The sequence below is a fragment of the Abramis brama genome (genome assembly GCF_963993115.1).
Source record: "Abramis brama genome assembly, chromosome: 8".
NCBI lineage: Eukaryota > Metazoa > Chordata > Actinopteri > Cypriniformes > Leuciscidae > Abramis > Abramis brama.
Genome location: NC_139970.1, coordinates 34,814,773 through 34,835,839, shown reverse-complemented (window position 1 = coordinate 34,835,839; position 21,067 = coordinate 34,814,773). Strand labels below are relative to the sequence as shown.

The window sequence follows — 21,067 nt, the reverse complement described above, 5'->3', positions numbered from 1 at the left end:
ATGGTCACAAATCACAATCAATTTTTGGCACCCCTCTACTATGTCAAATGAAAATGTAAAACCTAAATCCAAACACAAGACAAGTTTCAGTATAGTGTGTCTACTTGTCTTACCAATGGAAAATAAGGGGAGTGTATGGGAAACCGGTTTGAAAACAGTCATTATTTTAGCAATTTACTTCAATGCGTAATTTCACTTTTAAAGTTTATCTCCTGTCATTTGTTTAGTCTTGCCCTCTCGATTTATGTATTTAAGCAGCTAGGCTTGACTAGATCTACTATATCTAACAAAGTCTTAATCCGTTGTTCTCACCCGTACAGAAAATGACTGCAATCATGCTAATGACACCATTGAAATAAAGGGCTGAAACACAGACAAATCACATCAGCTGAGGTGGAGAGTATGAAATGCCTTAGAGGAGGTTTAGAAAAGGCAAGTCGTATCATGAGGCGCAGGGTAGCTCACAGCTGATTTCTTTAGCCCTATTCACACGGGATAAGTATTACCTGGTGACCTCTAGTCATTTGTAATAATTGCAGAGGTTGTCTGTGATCTTAATCCTGTGCGAATCAGCCATGTCTGTAATTTGTAAAGTAAAAATTTCCCCGCAAATGACCTAGGCCTACCATATTTCACCGAACACCGAGGTCCTGTGATAATATTACTAGTCCCGTGCGAATCGGCATCTCTGTGATTTGGCAGGGTCGTTTATAATTTTTTCAAGGTTTTTGTTTCCTGTGCGCTTTTTTATCCATTGTTCGCGAAGAAAAGATGAATAAAAGTGTTTTGATAGTATGGAGTTTGGAGTGTTTTGATAGTATTTTGGGTGCTGGGTCATATCGCTATACACCATACGATACAACTATACAATTTCAGAAAGAGAAAGCTGAAAACCATCAGAAGAGCAAAAACAAAAAGAATGATTAGATGGAGATGGATGACATGTATAGCAGCATGCGGTAAGGAACATTCTTCTGTTTATGATATATCATACAGCTAGACCTATAATTACGACAAGACATTTCCAAGCAATAGCCTATTGACATCATATCCGGGAGATAAGTCAGTAAATACGAGTAAAATCACAGGCTTCGCTTATCCCGTGCGAATGCGCCAAATTTCCAAATCACACGAGGTCCCCAGATAATACTAATCCAGTGCGAATAGGGCTTTTGTTGTCCTTTTTGCATACTAACATTTGCATAACCCACAGATATAAACAGATTTAGCCACTTCCAACTTTCATAAATATCATTCAAAATTTGGGGTCAGTATGTAGGCCTAAGCCTTTTTTAACGAAGGAGGAGGTGGCGGCGGCATTAATACTTTTATTCGGCAAGTATGCATTAAATTGATCAAAAGATTTCTATTTAAAATAAATACTTTCTATTCATCTGCAAAAAAGCAGCATTTTAAGCAGCACAACTGTTTTTAACATTTGATGAACTGTTTCTTGAGCACCAAATCATCATATTACAATGATTTCTGAGGGATCACGAGACAATGAAATAATGGCAGCTAAAAATTAAGCTGTCATCACTGGAATTAATTACATTTTAAAATATATTAAAATAGAAAAAATACATACATGGGTAAATATGTATATACATGCTTTAAAGTTTTAGAATGCAAAATGAAACCACAATCTTCACTTGCTAAAAGATAAAGCACATTAATAAAACAACATCAGCAGATCTGAATGCAAGGCAAGGCTTAGAGGGGAGCTGGGCTTCTTTCTGCCTGATGAAAAGATTCCAGGAGGTTATGAAGATCTGACCACACCCACTATTTAACCGAGCACCTCCCACTCCCCACAGAGAGACAGATGGATCGTAAGCCCGCCTGCTCCCAATGTGCAACTTAAACCATCTTCTCACCAGCGACCTGCTTCAGACCGTCTTAGGCTGCCAAATTTAAACATACCCCATCCCGCTATTTATATCTCTCCTATCCACCATAGTCAAAGAAAGGAGCCAAGGACTATTGTTTTCCTTGCTGAGCTTTTGCTTCATCTCTCTGTGCCTTATTTTGCTCCATTCCTTCCTCGGTTTCCTTCTTAACTGCTGATAGGAAATACACAGGAGCGTGATCGATCATTCCAGTTTCCGCTCTAGGCTCAAATCAATACCAAAATAAAATCTTACGTAAGTCTACAGGGGCTCCGTCACACCTGGTGAGACAAACGGTGGATAACAGGAGAGAGGAGGTTGCATCTGTCAGAACACACTAATGAGAGATCTGTTTCACAGACATGTGCTCATTCCCCCAGTTTCGCTGTCTACAACAATGTGCATTGCCTTGCTGATCAGCCCAACACCACCTGTACATCTCTCACTATGACAGGGGTGCTCAACCTTGTCTGGTGCACGGCCCATTTTTAAAGGGCTGATCACATAATGTAATATCTTCATCACATAATTATGTTATACACTTTAGAATGTTACTGGTGGCAAAATACATTTTAATTTGACCACAATTTCATTACTATTGACTTTTCTTTCATCTTGCACCCTGAAAGCATAACTCATTCTGCCTGAATATCTAACTTGGATTAATATTTGTTTCTGATGGAAACAAATGTTCTGAATTGAAGTAACCATTGCACCTGGTTTGTTATAGCCTACATTTTTATTGTAATATTTTAAAAGCTAATGACAAACTGCATTTTTGATACACTACTGTTTAAAAGGTTTGAAGTCAGGAATATTTTAGGGACTTAAAGAGATAGTTCACCCTAAAATGAAAATTAAGTATAAATATGAAAATGCAATATAGTGCATACATTTAGCAAAATGCTCTTCTCAAGAGCGAATTTAAGGGTGAACTAACCCTTTAACCTGTTTCTCAATATGAATGTATTTTTTAAATAAATCAGTCATGTTTTTATGACAGCCACCATTTAAATGTTATTATAAAAAAATTAGTAGAAACATAATTATGTCATTAAAAATGTATTATTAAAACATTATTATAAAAAAAAGTCCTTATGAGTAATTTACATGTAAATGGCCTACAAATCAGTTCATTTCAACCTAATACTATAGTACTATAGTAATGTACTAACTGACTCCCTGTACAGTTTACAGCATTAGTTGAGAGATATTTTTTTCCTTGAGGAAATTTCCCATACCGTATCAAATAGGCCCCAATTAATCGATACTGAATCGAATAGTGAAATTTGTGGCAATGCCCAGCTCTAGTAAAAACAGTAATATTGTGATTGTCATTTGATCAATTCAGGCTAATGGCATCCTTACTAAATAAAAATATTAATTTCTACAAAAAGAGATTCCAGATTGATGTAGCTGGTAAAATAAGCATGTAAAAGCTGAACTCAAGTTAACTTTGTTTCATTGCCATTATGTCAGCTTGAATCAAGTATCTAGATTTGCTTCTATGCAGGATTTGTTCATTGATGTTAGCTTTGTAAGTATTCTCTGTGATTTTCCATGAGTCATGAAGAACAGCTGGGATGGAGTCAACAGGCCCAGACATAGACGCAAGAAATCAACATAAACCTGCTCTCTGTCATGGGCCATTATTATTATTATTATCATCATCATCATCATCATCATCATCATACCTGCAACTGCACTACCACCAAGATAAAGTAATTGGTGTGCATTCTGCATTAGCTTTGTATTTTAGAGGGATTGTGAGTTCAAAGGCTTTTTATTAGATAAGGTGGTCTCAGGTGAGTGTTTGAGTGAGATTCAAGGCCATCTGTAATATAAGACTAATGTTTCACCACAGCTGTTCTCAAGCAGTAGAGTGGCTTCCTGAGTCACTGACAAAAAGGCCTGAGGGACGGCAGGTCCCGCTAAGAGTAGTCTGAAAAGAGAAAACGCCAATGATAATGCAGGATAAATAGAGTCATAACACCGAAGCAGCACAGCAGAAGAACACGCTTTTCCTGCTTGAATTTCTCTTGAGAAACAATTGAAATGAGAAGCCTGGCTCATTCCACGCAATATAAATGCCTCCCACTACACTTTTGTTATTTCTGTTTATGACTAGTATTGGCTCTGGCTCTGTTATCAAAGCACAGTCATGTTCTCTTAGATGAGAGCATGTTTCGCTGCTCACAAGAGTTTTTACGAGAGCTGCCAAATAACTCCAAATCACACACACATTATAATAACCATAAAAGTAATCCATGCAGCGTGTGTGCTATATTTTGAAGCCATATGATAGCTTTGTGTGAGGTAAAAAACTGAAATTAAAAGTAATTATTTACTTCACTTTCCCTAAAAACTAAAACTATCATTAGCTAAATCAGGACAGGGTTTCCCAAATGGAGGTTTGAGGGGGAACTGCAAGGGTTCTTGAGTTGATGAAAAGCAAATAATTAGTTAAAGGCAGGGTAGGTAGGAATGGTCTAAAAAACTTCTTTTTCAAATTTGTTTAAAATTTATGTACATATCAATACATAATTAAAATGTAAGTACTCTGAAAAAGAAAGTATAAAAATCGAGTGTCTGTAGACCTCTCAGGACTGTTTTAAAGACAGTTCATTATTTCCATTCACTCCCACCCCCTCCCTTCTGGGCTCCTTCCAAAGCCACGCCCCCAAAACACATGAACGCGCGACTCCAACCGCTGAGCTGAAGACGCATTATTTACCTGAGACAAGCAGAGAGGAAGGAGCACAGTGCATGTAGTGACATCATGTCAGAATCACATGTAATAAAAAAATCTAACGCTAATTGCTTATGAATATAAACAAATAAGATGTATTTTAGTACTCACTATCAAGCTAGCATATTGATATTGGTAAATTTAAAATATATATTTTTTGATTCGCTAACGAGCTAGTTATATAAGCTAAAAACAGGTTGCATTGATACACTTTTTTACATTACCATCAGTTATATTGTGATGAAGATGAATTTCGTGTAAGATTCATAACATATATGGTGTTCTGCATGTAGGGGTGGGAGATATTGACAAAAATGAATATCTCGATATTTTTTTCCAATATCTAGATATAGATATTCAGGCGATATTTTTGCCATCCTTCAAAGAAATGTGAGCAAACTGGCAAAGAAGGTCCAGTTGGTCTTTTGACTTGCTGCATTTGACCTATATTATTCTAGGCTATAGAAAAAACAATAAAGGAGCTAACTAAACAGAATCTGTGGCACCCCCTACTTTTTCCACTTACAAAAAAAAAAAAAAAAAAAAAAAAACTTAACTAGGCACTTCTTGCAACAGTGATTATTAAATCAAACAACAATATTGTTGATGATCAATTCAAAGTAAAAAAAAATTAACATTTTCAAAACGGTATAAATCCATTCATTTTTCCCCCAAAACGCTATAAATCCATCTTTTTTTTTTTTTTTCTAAATTTATGGTTTGTCTTTTTAAAAAAGTTTTTGTCTTTTATTTTTCGTGTTTGCATTTATGAGGAAAAAACAATATTACTTGACAGTTCTCCATTATGGACGCGAGCGCTCTGAAAGCTGCACTGAGACTTTCAAACTTTAACAGAGACCTCAAAACAGAAAGCACAAAGCCTTTCTTTAAAACGAATTTCGTTTTGTATTAATTGTATCTTAATTTTAATATATTTTTTTTTCATTAATTCATTAATATTTTCATTCCTGCATTAAATACATAAAGTAAATATAGGCTATCAATCACAACATAAGGTGCTTGAACTGGAGATTATATCATCGTGAACCGAACCGTAGCCTCGCCTCACAGGCCTAAAAAATGTGGAATATATTTACAGAAATCTGGTTCTAAACAAAACCATCCAAAACAAAATAAAACTATGTAGCCTAAATGTGCATTTCTCCGGTGCATGCGTTCACTAGCCTACTGCGAAGATCGCGAGTCAAATATCGTCAACTTCATCTTTGCAGCCGACACAGAAATTAATAAACAATTAAAATGTCTTATTGCAATATTTTACACATTCATAATCATTACTTTTGCTGGTTCTTTGAGGCAGCTTTTTAGGTTTATGGCGTTTTGGAAAAGAGCTCTTCACGTACAAACACCGTTTCACCAAGGCACAGCAGCCCTTCAGCACATAAGAACAAAAAGAGAAAAAGCACGGACTTACTAATTACGAAACTTTGATGTGGTTGAACAGCTGAAACAGTCACAAATTCCTCTGCAACTCAAACATTCGAAGGAAGAGAACAGCATTACAGTTTTCAGCGCGTCCTCCTTTGATTGCTGTGTTGTGACTGGAAAAGTGCATGCAGGAGCACATGCGCAAAATGTAGGTTTGTAAAATGTCCTTTTGTAAAATAAAAATAATTTTAGGGCGAAGCAGAGGAGGTCGTGCAAGAGGCCGTGGCGTGCAACTAGGGTCCGAGGAAGTAGAGGCTGAGGACGGGGTGGTCGCTGGAAAGCTACGCCGATATTGACACGCGTTTTATTTCTTTGTTTATCCAAAGACTTTTTGTTCATTACCTTTTCTTGTACTGTCTTCTTTTTTTTGCCTTGTTTGCCTTCACTAACTGCATGCCGGTAATGTGAATTTTGATTGCTCTTTCTCTGCCATTGTTTTGCTATTCCTAGGTTCAGTGCCTCTCGAATTCCTCAAATCAAACGTGCGCGCGTCCGCGCGCAAGTGGGCAGATCCCGTGGCAAAAGGGTTGTTGCCATGGTTGCGAGAGAGAGTGACAGTCGCCTAAGCCAATCCTTTGATTCGTCCCGAATCGAAATAATGAGCTGTGTTTAATACAGATTAAACGGTCTAGAGTCACTTGATTTTTATACTCTTTTTTTCAGAGTACTTACATTTTAATTATGTATTGATATATATAGAAAGTTTTAACAAATTTGGATCTTTTTTTTTTTTTATAGTCCTACCTACCCTGCCTTTAAATCATAAAAATTGAATATACAGGACTGCACAAGTATTCAACATAAATTTAAGTCACCTTCATTTATATAGCACTTTGTACAATACAGATTTTTTCAAAGCAACTTTACAGTGATAACAGGAAAATTATGCATTTCAGCTGTCAGTTCAGTGTTATTGTAAAGATCATCAATTATTAAATTAGTTCATTTCATCGATATTCTTAGTGTGATTTTCAAACTGCAAAAGGTTGCGATTTAGTCTGATGCACTGCATGTTTCAGAGTGAAGCATGGCTCTGTGTTCTTTTACACACAAGCAGCTTATAATCCTCAGTTCGCAGTAAATGCTGCTCCACATGAACTCCATTTGTGCATATTGCTTTACAGTGTGCATTTGTGAACTCGATGTGCAGCAGTATCACTTTATTTTATAACTGCATTAAAGGGTTAGTTCACCCAAAAATGAATATTCTATCCTTAATTATTCAATCTCATGTCATTCCAAACCCGTCAACATTTGTTCATCTTCGGAACACAAATGAAGATAATTTTAATAAAATCAACTACCACTTTCAAGCCCCAGAAAGGTAGTAAAGACATCATTAAAGTAATCCATGTGACTCCACTGGTTTAGCCTCAAGTTTATGAAGCAATGCAAGTGCTTTGTTTGCGCAAACAAACATAGATACCACTTTACTTACAAAATATTAATCTCCAATGCGAGTTCACAAGAGCACCACAACACATACATGTTGTGGTTTTACACGAGAGCAGATTCATATTTTGTAAATAGTGGCAAAAGTGGCAAATGTTCTTTCTTTTTTGCACAAACAAAGCACTTGCGTTTTAGTAGTAACGTCTACTAAACAATGACTTAAAGGTCAATGAACAGTCTTTCAACGAAACGAAAGCTTGAGGGTTTAACATTGAAAAGTGAAGAATTTGAGAAATTAGGCTACAACCTGTAGCGTAAAAAATAATTATTACAATGATCAAATATTGTTTTTTTTTTTTTTTATTACAATAGTAATATACTTTAAATCTCAGGGGGTACATTTTATTAAAAAAAAAATCAACAATCCCTGGCCTAGATCCATGTAAGCTGTTGGACCAAATATAGCATCTCTAATAGATGATATTGGCTATGGCTAGGTAACACAAAACACATAAGGGGAAAACACAAAAGGGGAACTAAAAGGGGTTAAGATCTTCAGAGAGCTCATGGGACTGATTACTGCAGGCATGATCTCGATCAAAACAACATGCACAAGCCACGAGCTGAACCTAAGATGGCCTACATCAAAACACAAATCACTGCAACCTAACAAGGACCTGTTTACTGTTTGACAATAGGGCTGAAAAGTTATACAAGAAAGCACAACCAACAAGCTACTGAACAATAATATTTTAAGTAAACTAATTCAAATTTCAAATGTGAACGAGGCAAATTTATGTGACCTGCATGACCACTATTAATAAGCATCCATATTTTAACATGCATGAATCGAGAAAGCTCATCACTGCTGCCCTGATCTCAACCCCATCACCTTGCTTTTTATGTAAGAGAGAGAACACACAGCACTGTCCAGACACAGACTGTCCTCACAGAGAGATCACTGCGGTTCACTGAGCTCAGAACTCTCTATAGGCGGTTTAAAACCTTCATCCAGATTGCTGGAGACAACAACACTCTTGTGCACAGCATTGAGCACACTTTCCTCTGTGAAATGAAAAAAAAAAAAAAACATTACTTTTTAAATCTCATTACATGTTGATAATAACAAAAACATTAAAGCTTTTCAAATGAACCAGTCCTACAGCACACTAGTAATGGCGTCAGAAAGATACTGTGCTCATAAAACAGCACATTTTATAGAAAACAAAAACAACTCCTGCAAAAACACCCTGAGGGAAAGAAGAAACTTCATTTTCTGAACATTAACCCCTTACAAAGTACTATGGTGGTACCATGGGACAGTGACTGTATCAGATGGTACACTGATTTCATGGTCCTAAATAATTATATAATCATTTCACATTACTTCAAGGTATTTTTTAAAAAAGAAGACAATGGTACTACCCTGTTACTTTTTTGGTTAATCTGTAAAAAGACACTCAAAATTTACCTTAAGCTGTGGTGACCACAGAAAAGGGAAAATTAATTCATGTTCAATAATAATAATAATAATAATAATAACGAATAATATCAACAAAATCAGGGATGCACAATATATCTCTAATATTAGACAATATATCAGAACTTTGTTATATAGACCCTACAGGACATTTAATTGTGAATGTCCTGATATGTAATTTATATTTAACATTATCTAGCATTGACAGAACATGAATCTTTAACAACATTTATACTTTAATAATAATAATCAGTTTTAAATGTAATCTTTAGCAAATCTCAAAATGCATTATGTTGTGATGCCCAAGTTGAAGTTCACTTTAGTAGTTTTTATAAAATAGCCCTATAAATCAGTCAATGTTGCTGTGCAAGTAGACAGACAAAAGCCATCAAAAGTCAAGCAGTATCAACTAGGTCTATGACAACCCTAGCATTTCCTTTTTCCTCACAATAACATGCCACACTAGCCTACACTTAGTGGTCAGAGGAAACTTTCCAACTACTTAGAATATCCACTCAAGAATGTCCTTGGGGCGAAGCGGGGGCCGTCCTGACACAGCGAGAGAGGAATGTGGACAAACCTTGCCAACAAAACGGGAACCTGACGGAGGCAGAACAACTACAGCTGATATCCAGCAAAGAGCAGTTCCTCTTATCAAATATACACATGCAGCTTTGATGACAGCAGGTGCTGACCAGTACAGGAAATCTGAAGTCGGCTGAGTGTGCACGAGTGTAGCGTGTGCCAAAGGCAACTTTCTCTAATCCATCAAATTGCTGGGGTGTCCAAAGCCAGTGTGTGTGGTCTGTTACAGTATTGGTAAAAAGGCAAGAAATGTAAGCAAGTGTGATTCCATTTTTAGATTCACTCTCTAAATAAGACAAATTGTAAGACTCCAGCAGTGTGAGAGAGGGGGTGGATCAGTGAAAGACTGTGTGGATACATGTGTAAATGTCAATTATATATAGTCTATTAAAAAAAACATCTTCTTGACGCTCTCACACTTCCAAGTCACAAGGAAAGAAGAGAGTGAAACTAGACTAAACGTAAAGACCAGACAAAAAGCTATATTCTAAAAACTGTACAATTTTCTAATTTTATAGTGTGTAATTCAGAATTGAATTAAGCATACCTTTTTAAATGTATTAGAAACTGGATGCAGAATAGTTAGAATTAGAGTTAAAAGAAGTACAAGTAACCAAAAGATTAATAGATTTTTGAAAGAAAATTCTTAATTTTATTCATATAATCTTATTTATATCTAAAATATGTTTACAACTGTACACATACATCAATTGATTACCCTGGGGTGTTTCAGGTCTTTCAACATCATGTACCCTCCTCTATATTAGGGGTTGAACAACCTTAGATTTATTGAAGTAGATAGTTATGCGACTAGTCAAGTCGAAGTTGACTAATCGCTGATGAAGTCATTAATATAAACACAAGAAATGGGAATGCTTTGCAAGTTGCAACATGCCCTAATTTGCAACTACAGGCTAAAGTTTATGAACAAACTTTGATGTTGGCTTGAGAAGCCTAAAGCTTGAGCAGAGACTCGACCTCGAGTTGCCTTGTGCACAGCTGCGGCATGTCAGACCACTACCCACAAGGCTATTGCTCCTACATAAGAGCTTATTGTTATCAGTCATTTTGTCTATGGGTCATAATATTTCTAACAGATTTCGTCTTGTTCTAAATCAGATACAGATAAAGTAGTACGATTAGGCTACATTTATTTGAATGCATAAGTGAAAGCGATTGCATGTGTGAATTAATCCTAGTAAGTAGTGTCTGTGCAGCATCTCTACTAAAAGCGAAGCTGTGGGTTTTAGTTATTATTTCAAAAAACGTTTCAGTTTTTAAGCTTTTTTTATTGATAAATCACAGGACAGCTCCTGGATGTTTCTATGTGCGTGCGATCTGCATGTGATGTGTGAGCTACTGTCTGTGTTACAATGTAGCAGCCCATTAGTTTAGAAAAATTTGTTTAGAACAGCGATTAACTTGCCTGTACAATAAACGGTTTAAAACCTGCATTCATCCAATCAATATTGAGTACCTAGGGTATATATGTTCATAGAGGGTATAAACCATAGACTGTAAAAAAAGATGGACAATGCCCCTTCACTCTCTTCCATTGGTGAAAAGTGAAGCCGCCAAAGTCCTAATATGGCGCTGACGTCTTGCGCAGATTTGGGACCTGCTTCTGCGCAGTAGTGAGCAGGAAGTAAAGCCGCAATATCCCGCCCTCACTCCCACAGATACGGTTAATGCAAAATTTACTGAGTGAAATAAACAGTTAAGGACATGTAGAAATTAAAGTTGAAGCTCCAATCTCCTCCGAAAATCCAAAAAAAAGTCTGTTGGTGCCTCAGTGACTACTTCGTTTAGAGAAGCTGTCAATCACAGCTGTCAATCATGACGTCACATTCCCGTTTTTATAGCATCAGATAACTAACTAAGACCAAACTTATTTAAAAAAACGAACACTTCAACTTAAATCAATGTGATTAAAAACTACCTAAAATGACAGAAAACATCTTTCATCTTTCAGGCGGGCTTCATGACCTATACTGGGACCAGCCACCGGGGGGGGGCGATCGAGACGCGTTGGCTTCACTTTTCAGCACTTGTGCGGCATGCTTGATATAAACAAACATAACTTGTGGAGCGCTCTAGGAGTAAACATTTATTTGATATACAAAAGGAGCATAGGCAGACTTTATTATCCTGTGGCCCCCTCTGTAGGACAGCATTAGTATTACAGCTAATGTAAATCTATGGGATTTTTTGGGAGTTTTGATCACAATTTATACGAAAACCTGTTAGATATAACGCAGTAAGTCAGAAAAGTCTGGGAGGTCTTCTGCCTGTTGTCTTCAGCAAGGCGGCCATATTGTTAGTGTCAAAAATCGCATGATCAGCAACTAGTCAACATCAAGCAAAGCATCATGGCAGAGCATTAAAGTCGACTAGTCTGTGCAACCCCTATGAATATATAAAATATGCTAGAATCTAAACAAAATTATTTTCAAATTGAATGGGTGAGACGCTGTTCATAAATTTCAACAGAAGGCAGATCTATACCTAACCTGCTGTTCAACAAGGCAACCCTAGGAAAACACAAAGATGATCAGGTTCTCTTATAACAGGTCTAACATAATAATGTATGAACCGATACTCTAAAACAAATCAAGAAAAAAGGAGGAATTACTAGTAATAACAAACACAGAACTCTGTGTTCATCACTGAGAGGCACTGGAAGTGTTTTGGTGATTTGTGCTGTTGAAGGGCAGCTGAGTTAACAGCTCTTGACACTCCCTCCCCTCACGTCTACATCAGCACCTCTGCCATCCTTTCCATCTACCTGCTGAACTAAAATAAGACTGACAGGGAGATGTCTGCATGAACAACAAAGACGTGCGTTATCCTCAGCGATCAGATCAGCTGTATGGAAGGCTGAACTCTATATGGGAGTGAAGTTCAGCTCTATTTCCTTCATAAGCCTGGATGAGCTGATATGGCTCGTTGTCTTTTAATGCGGGCTGTTTGCGATATACCATACAATGATCCTGACTACCATAGTACTGGGAAGGTGCGGTTTCACAACAATTTAACAAAGCAACTAAATAAGCAAAAAGGTAGATCTAAAAATGTAAAACTTCATTTAACAATTGTAATTTCTACATACATTCTCACTATACGTTCCTCTAGATTTTCTGTAAACCTTCAGAAGGCGAAATTCAACAACCTGTTTTTGAAGTGTCTCTAAAAACCACTGAGCTTTAGACAGAATTAACAAGAACAACAAACACAAGGAACGCTTGAGACAACTTTCTGTCTTTCAACACAAACAGCCTATTGTTTTCAGTAATGCGTAAAACACTGAAAAATTTACAGAATTTGACAAAGTGAAAAATCGCTGCACTACATAAGTGATAGGCTAAATCTATTAGTCAATCATTAGCAAGAGTGTGTTTCATGTATCGTAAAGTGAGTGAGGGCAGATGAGTGGAGTGGAGGGTGGGCAAATGTACAAGGCAACGGTGTCTATAGTGTAAGTATACACTTATAATGTGTTCTGTTTAACAAGTAGGCCTTGATGGTTCAACATCAGTTTCAGATTCTGAAAGCAAACCAATAGAGGTCTGTGAGTAGGTTTAATGTGGCTATTCAGCACTAACAGACTTCATTAGACTTCATAAAGGGATGCATTGATAGAACACAATGGCAGAAAAGAGACAGAGACACACAGAGCAGAGTGAAGCCTCTGTTATACTTTCCGCGACCGCGAGGGTGCGCGTGACGTAAAAATCGTCATCGGGGGTGCGCGCGGAGGCTCGTTGCGGACAGCCGCGTGCCTCCCATTTTTTGTGACCATTGTTCATTAGGTTAAAACCGCGAAAGAGATGGAAATAACATGGACGCCGAATTTGAAAAAACGGAAAACGCGTGGATGCTAGAAATAGAACCAATGCCTATTTTTCACGCAAGCCTGTTGGAAGCGTTTCCAGACAAAATAGAATAGGAAAATATGTTTATATGTCATTTTGACACGAATACATATTAATAAATGTCATTTTGATGTTTGAAAGTGTCTAGGTTTTGCACAAATATAAACTATAAATATAAAAAATATTATCGATTATACTGTCCAGACCGATCTACTGCGCATGCGTTGAACGCATTCACCGAGCGGACCTCAGCAGAAAGTATAAATACAAGTAGTCCGCGTCCAAGCTGTGCGCATCTGTCATGTACGCGTCCAAACTGGAGTATAACAGAGGCTTAATAGAGAGTAAGGAATAGAACAAAGAAAAGGCAAAACATTTTTTTAATTTACCACCATGAAAAACGAGAGAATTTGCACAATTAGGCACAATGAACTCTACAAACAACTAAGTGGTTATACATCAGTAACATGATCTGCAGATTATAACTGTATTTTTTTCTAATTTTCCAACACAAAAACAAACAATGGCACATGATGAGTTATTATTATCTCATACAAGCACATGCAAAGGCCTATTCACTGTACAGAAGCCACTCATTCAGTAAGAATGACAAAAGCACAAGGCCGGAGATGGGTTACATAAAAAGAAAGCTCTATTTCCCCCACAATTTAGTAAGGCAATACATCCGTACACAAACCCACAGGCTGCTTTCTTCATGCTCAAGCAGTGGAACAGTACATCTAATGCAGTGGAATTGAAAAGAATCAAGCACGGAAAAAACTGCACCTTTGTGATGTTGTTCACTTGTTCACATGACACGTGCAATAAAAAGCAGAATAAAATACTGTATAAAATTTAAATACACACACGATTTTTTTTAACCAAAAAAATGTCAACCAAAATAAATACCCTGCCAGTGGGTGGTGACGGATAGGTTCGCACACACTGACTCGATACACAAACAGAAATAGTCCTGCACATTGTCATAACTTGCAAATCTTTATTCAATTGTTTAAAACAACAGGTTAATGTCTGAAGAAGGTCTTTAACTCAAATGTTAAAGAAAACATTTGATCAATTCAAATCTATTGGCAATTATAGAAATTTACTTTAGACCTTGACAATAATGCAACATGGTAGAAGATAAAACGATGTACTAAACTCTCTAGCCAAATGATTTTAAGCAATAAATATTTGAGAGGTTAAAAACTGTGGGAGTCTAAGGAGAGAGGAGAAGAGAGGGCAACAGCTGGGCAGAGAGACAGAGGTGGAAGACTGCCAACTAAATCAGAGTCTCGTCTTCAGGAAGCTTTAGAGATGCGCTACAGCAGCCGCTCGCAGCATGCAGTCATTCCCCCACTGAACTCCGGTATCCCATAACCCCCTGCATCATGGCGCTCTCCTGCCGCCAGCCTGGCTGTGTGCACATCACACACACACGCAAGTACAAGCCATCACACTGCATAAGGGAGGAGGCTCACGCTACATGCAGGAACAACACAGCTCCGGCAGTGCTGGGGTGTTTAAAAAGAGAGGATGGAGTGATGGTGGAGTAAGGTGAGGAGACAGAGACTGTGGGAGCTTGAATAATGCATACTGACAGAACAGGAAAAGCAAGAAAAAAAGAGAGGGAAAAATCCATGAGAACAGGTCAAAGAGACGGTGAAGAGATGATCAGCCGATGGATGCACTGCTATTTAATTCAACTGAAATGTGGTTGAAGAGTACAGCTGATCTTCACTTCTAACTATTTACTAAAAAAGTAGCATTGTGCTTTTATTATGTTTAGCATTCAAGAAATATGGGATTTTAATGACTGATCATGATGCCATTGCCAATAGCAATGTATAAAGACCAGGGGTGCTGATGCTGAATGTAAGGTAGATTTAATATGTTTACCCAAAAATGACATGAAGGTGAGTAAATGACAGCAAATGGGATGTACACAAAACTGCTGAAATGAAACACACACTTACTGGTGTCAGTAAGATTCTTTAAAGTCTTTTTTTGCTCACCAAGGCCGTAAAAACAGTAAAATAAATGTTTTTTTAAATATACTTTAAAATGTAATCTGAATTTTTAGCAGCCATTAATCCAGTCTTTAGTGTCACATGACCCTTTAGAAATCAAGATCAAGAAACTATTTTTATTATCAATGTTGAAAACAGTTGTGCTGCTTAATATTTTTGAGAAAACCGTGAAACTTTATAAGGATTCTTTGATGAACGTTCAGAAGAACAACAATCTTACTGACCCCAAACATTTGAATCAGAATGGTAGTGTATCGTGCACAATAATTATTTAAAATTAATTAACGATGTCGATAATCTCAAAATGGTAAAATATTATTGGCCTTGCCTTATATCAGACAATCACTATTTATGAGCAAATTTGTTTTTACTAAAAATCCAAACAGAAACATGCAAAAGATGGAAATATTTGCATTCAAAAACATTTTAACACCATTTAATTGTTGTCCAATGTCAGATTTTTCCTGAATTCATTCTCGCACACGCCGAAAGCATGATGACATAATGTGCAGGGTCCACCTACCAAACATAGGATGACTTCTCAACTCGACATTCCAGCGCATGCTGACTAAACAAACGTTACAAGAGGTTATGCGGCCTACTAAACCTTGAGCCTTGCTCAAATGACAACAGCATTCTCCACTACAGCGCTTCAAAACAAGGCATGATGCTGATAAATGTTTAACTAACATGAACACGTTTTGAACCAATGCCATTGCCTGTCAGTTTACTACATGTCTTAAGTTCCTCTGATTCATGTTTAAAGAAAACTATAAGTAAGCCAGTGGCAGGATGACTTCCTAAAAAGCTTAAACACTGATGAATTCAAAACCATTAGATTTGAGGTTTTGTTTGGTGTTGCTGCTAGTGGCACAAAAGATACTTCCAATCCATTTTATTTCCATAATGTGACATTTCAGAATAAAAGGGGATATTGAATGAGAAAGAATGCAGGGTGGGACTTGACTTTATCTGTTGGTAATTGATTAGATCGGGAAAAGTGTTTTCTATTGTTTTCCTTTGGAATAATGTGTGCAATGCATCGTTCACAATAAGACCAGGGCTGCATTTCCCAAAGCCATCATAAGCATACGTCACTCATAGAAACTACTGGCACCATGGTCTCTTTGATCAACTCAGGATCATGATGCTTCTGGGAAACACAGGCATGTGTATGAAGTAAATGTGGTCAATTTCCTATGGATTAGTTCAATTTTATACCACAAAATTATTTTATCAAACTTAAAACTTAGATCTGTCATAGTTTTACATGTAAATATAGAAAACACTAAACCGTTTACAAACCATCTGAAAGTGAATTAGCGATTAAGCCAGCGACAGCTGCTATGCCAAAAAGCTTGTGTCCAGCCATGAGAATTTCGTTTTGGGGATATAGAGAACAGTTAAAAAGACAGAAAATGATTAAACATTTTTGTTGGATGCAAAATATAACACTTAACAATGGTTAAAGGGAGGTCCCGTACACAACAGCTGATTTCTATGGAAGTCACATCTACGCCCCACTGTTATAAAGTCAAGGGTGGTTGAAAGGTCTTATAGCACCAGCGTGACAAAAATGACAGTCTCTTGCCCTCCATTTTCCTCTCTCTCCCGAGTCGGCCACATTTCCTCTGTAAGCTGCTTAAAGACAGAATATTCTGCTGCTCTTAAGCAACTTGAGTGGTTTGCTGCAGACAAATTTGAAATTCATTTACAGGACTGGTTGACAGATATCAGCTCTGATTGTGTGGAAACATAGATGTGAGCCATTCAATTAAACTGAGAATGCCTGAATTTGAATTGAGTTTGAATAGATATAGGCTAGAAATGTAATTCAAATGGAAATGTCTATAATTTATATTGTTGTAATTGTAGTTTCTCACAAAAATTTTATCAATAACCAGTACAGAAAAACCAGCATAGAATTGAGGAATTATGCAATTGTTTTTACAAATATACTATTAGAACATTTGTATGGATTTAGCTCAATATATCATATAATCAACATTCAAGTACCGGTATATTAATTAATGTTATATTACTATTAATAATATTAATTAATATAATATAATATATTAATTCATTTATATTAATTAATCTGAAAAAAAAAATGTTGCTATATGGCAAAATCAAAATCTGTTTTGATGACTGCATGTATGATATAATATATATTCCACAAATTACGGAATGAATAGTCAACATTAATGATTACATTTATTGTGGACTTTTAGTTGCAATAGAATAAATTCCTCTTCCTGTCAATTCCGATTATGTATGGTGTGTCAAATTCAATACAAATTCATAATGAACTCAAACTGAATTATTAAATGCTGAATTTTGTCCATCCCCATTACACCTAAGTAAATAATTAACTCACTAATTAAAAAATTAAATAAAAATAATAATAAAATAACTTGGGCAGAGGCAGAAAGTTTGGGCTAAGATGAATAGACATTGAATAGCCTAGCTGATTTATAGGCAACATCTAGAGTTAGGGTTAGGTTAGGTAGATCCTGCATGATAAGAAGCGTTGAGAGCGTTTTGTCCTTCACTGGCTAAACAGGTCTTTGGATTGAAAGTCTAGACTGCATTAACAATCATTTAAACATCATTGTGGTGCAAACATGTCAGTCCATGATTTGCTCTTTAATAAAGCACAAAAGGCTTTAATAATCAGTTTTAAGCTGTACAAAAACACCAATAGAACCACAAAAGCTTTTAATTCTGGTAAAACCTATCACGTAATGGGGTTATCAGAACAGTGAAGGAATGACCACAACCAAGAGAACAAAACCTTTTCAGTGTTTCCCACAGACTTACACTCTATTTTTGGTGGTACTTCCCTTGGACTAATTATAATTATTATATATATATATAAAACCCAAAAATATGCTCCAATGCAAATATTTCAAATTGGGAAAAACTTTATTTACATAATTAAACATCTCCCCACATGATAGCCTTCCTATTTATTGCACATTTTGCACCCTTCGTTTGTTGATCATGCTATTTTACGGGGCTTTCAGAAAAATATTCTAATGCGCTTTCATAAGGGAATCTCTCTCTTCATTATCGATCTCTTCCTGAGTCCCTCTCTATCTGTTTCAGCTGCCTCATGCAGCACTGATTGAAGCCTGGAAATATTGAATCAAATTAACTCGATAGCTAATCATACAGGTCGGACTGTTCAGCTTTCCTGCCGTGTAAGTTTCTAACTCTGTTTCTGATACCGTTTGTGCCTCCTCAGGATGTGGCTTTTTTATTCTTGGAAAATATTTTTCAATATTCATCTTGATTGAAGGCGCAAACTTTCAGCGTCAGAGTTGAAGTTAACATTACAGTCGATATCAGTTAGCCTAAGTACATCAACAACCCAAATGTATTCTAACATTAGCTTGTCCTTAGTTGCTAGACCCCTTACATGCTTGTAAATAACTTATTTGAGGAGGTATCTGCAATTGACAGCGTTGTGTTAAGAACATAGATACTCTTATCAGGGTTAACTTTAAAGGGATGGTTCGGAGTAATTTCAACCTAGGGTCCTTTGCACCATGACCTTGAGCCAAACACCCCCCCCAGAAGCTTTTTTTCTCTTGGTCGGACATTATTAAAGTTAGAGCTTATTTAGAGATATCAGCCGAATAAAAAGATAAAAGCCCGTAAAAGTCCTGGCAGAAAGCGATGCATAATGATGTAGTGTAACGACGCCCAGTTCCAGGAATGCAATAATATTTTGTTGGTAGTACCAGTTTGCAACAATTATTAGTTAACACCAAGTTGTCAACAATTCGGAATTTTTTTTTTTATTCGTTGTTACGCTACATCCTTATGCATCGCTTTCTGCCAGGACTTTTACGGGCTTTTCCCAAATCACGGAAGTGACCTCGACATCCGGTACCATCCGGTAGAAGTTTGGTACCATTCTGGGCATTATTAGTGGGGTAATTTACTAATAATCGAAATACAACCTTGGATCCATTAGCACCTGAACTAAGCCATTCGGCTGATATCTCTAAAGCTTTAATAATGTTCGATCAAGGGAAAAAAAGCTTCGGGGGGGGGTGTTTGGCTCGAGGTCACGGTGCAAAGGACCCTAGGTTGAGATTAATCTGAACCATCCCTTTAATGCACGAGTTTTGGACAAATTTGTGCAGATGACAGTGTTCATACTACTAACCTCCTGGTAACCTACTACTAAAGTCCTGGTAAACTCGGTCAGCCAGTCTTCTTTGTCAGTAACATCTGTGACTGATGAAGTTTCCATGGGAATGCAAGTACACAGAGGAACGCATTTTGAGAAACACCCCCAAGTTTTAATTTCTTCGCTGTAATGTGAGAGAGAGGTGCTGAGCCAGTCAACACACTGCACGCAGCTCTACAATAAAGTACGGTTTTACCCATTTTAAATAGTAAAAAAATAATAATAATAATAATCTATTTGTGATGGGCCGCCACAAATAAATCAACGTATGGGAAACACTGCTTTTCTATCATAGTCTACAAAGTCATCAACTAAAAAAAAGTTTAACACGCAACTTTTGGATGAGTCAGCTAATCAATTTTGTTTAACTAGGCTACAACCTAAAACATGATGAAGCCAAAGCTGTCAAGCACTGTCAAGCATGTAAAGTAACAGAGTCAGCATTACTTCAAAGACCAAACTGTCTTCTGATACGGACACATCTCACACGAAGGGCCAACCTCACCCAAACCCTGCCCGAATACTTTCCACATTACTCTCAACATCAATTGCTGTCTCCGTCAAGGCTGGTGCTTGTGAATAAAATGCAACATGAGCGAAATCATTTGTTCTCAGGCAGTTGCAACGGAATGGTTACTGACATCCCCAAAAAAATGCCATTGAAAGCATTACTAAGAAAGCTATTAGGGCTGGGCGATATATATCAAACAATCACAATATATTCACAATGATTTTGCTGACAATATAAAATGAAGCAACATTGTGAATATTGCAATGATTTTATTGCGCTTTTTATTTGGCTATTATGTTACTATAACTAGTTGTTGTGCAATCCTTCTTTGTCTCTTTGACATGCATGAGGTCACAGCATTGAAATGAATAGAAAAAGTAGCAGAGCTGCGCTTCATGACGCGAACTGCTTGACATAATTGCTACTCTATGTTTACAAGCACCTCGAGGAAGTGACATCAAAGATAAACAGCCTCTGAACACTGTCAAAATAATATCTTACAATCAACAAAACCTACGCAAAACAAAAAACTGATGGGCGGCTCTGCCTCAGCACTGCAATGCTATGAGGTCAAGGCGAAAGATTTGAAATACAAATCTCTCGTAGTTGCTTCTTAAGAGGATTTTTGGCATGATTCCCATGAAACACTTTGTCTCCATTAATTGCTGGTGTTAGAGTTTGATATTCTTGAAAATGAAACCAACCAGTAATTGAGTATAAGCCATCACATTTCACCCTACAGTCTTCTTAAATGTCTACTGTAGACAGCATTCAATATAAGACACCTATTGCATAAATAATCATGTATAAATATAATAACAACAACATTAAGGTCAGCCTGAGTTCTGGTAAGGTCTTTTGCATTAGCTGTAACTACATGCAAAACATTTCACCAAGCTTATTCTGTGT

At 36.9% G+C, this 21,067-nt stretch overlaps 1 protein-coding gene across 5 annotated transcripts in view; it reads right to left on the bottom strand.

Moving 5' to 3' along the window:
• clasp1a (cytoplasmic linker associated protein 1a) overlaps positions 1-21,067 on the bottom strand; it is a 68,935-nt gene that overhangs the window by 45,087 nt on the left and 2,781 nt on the right. The window lies entirely within an intron of this gene.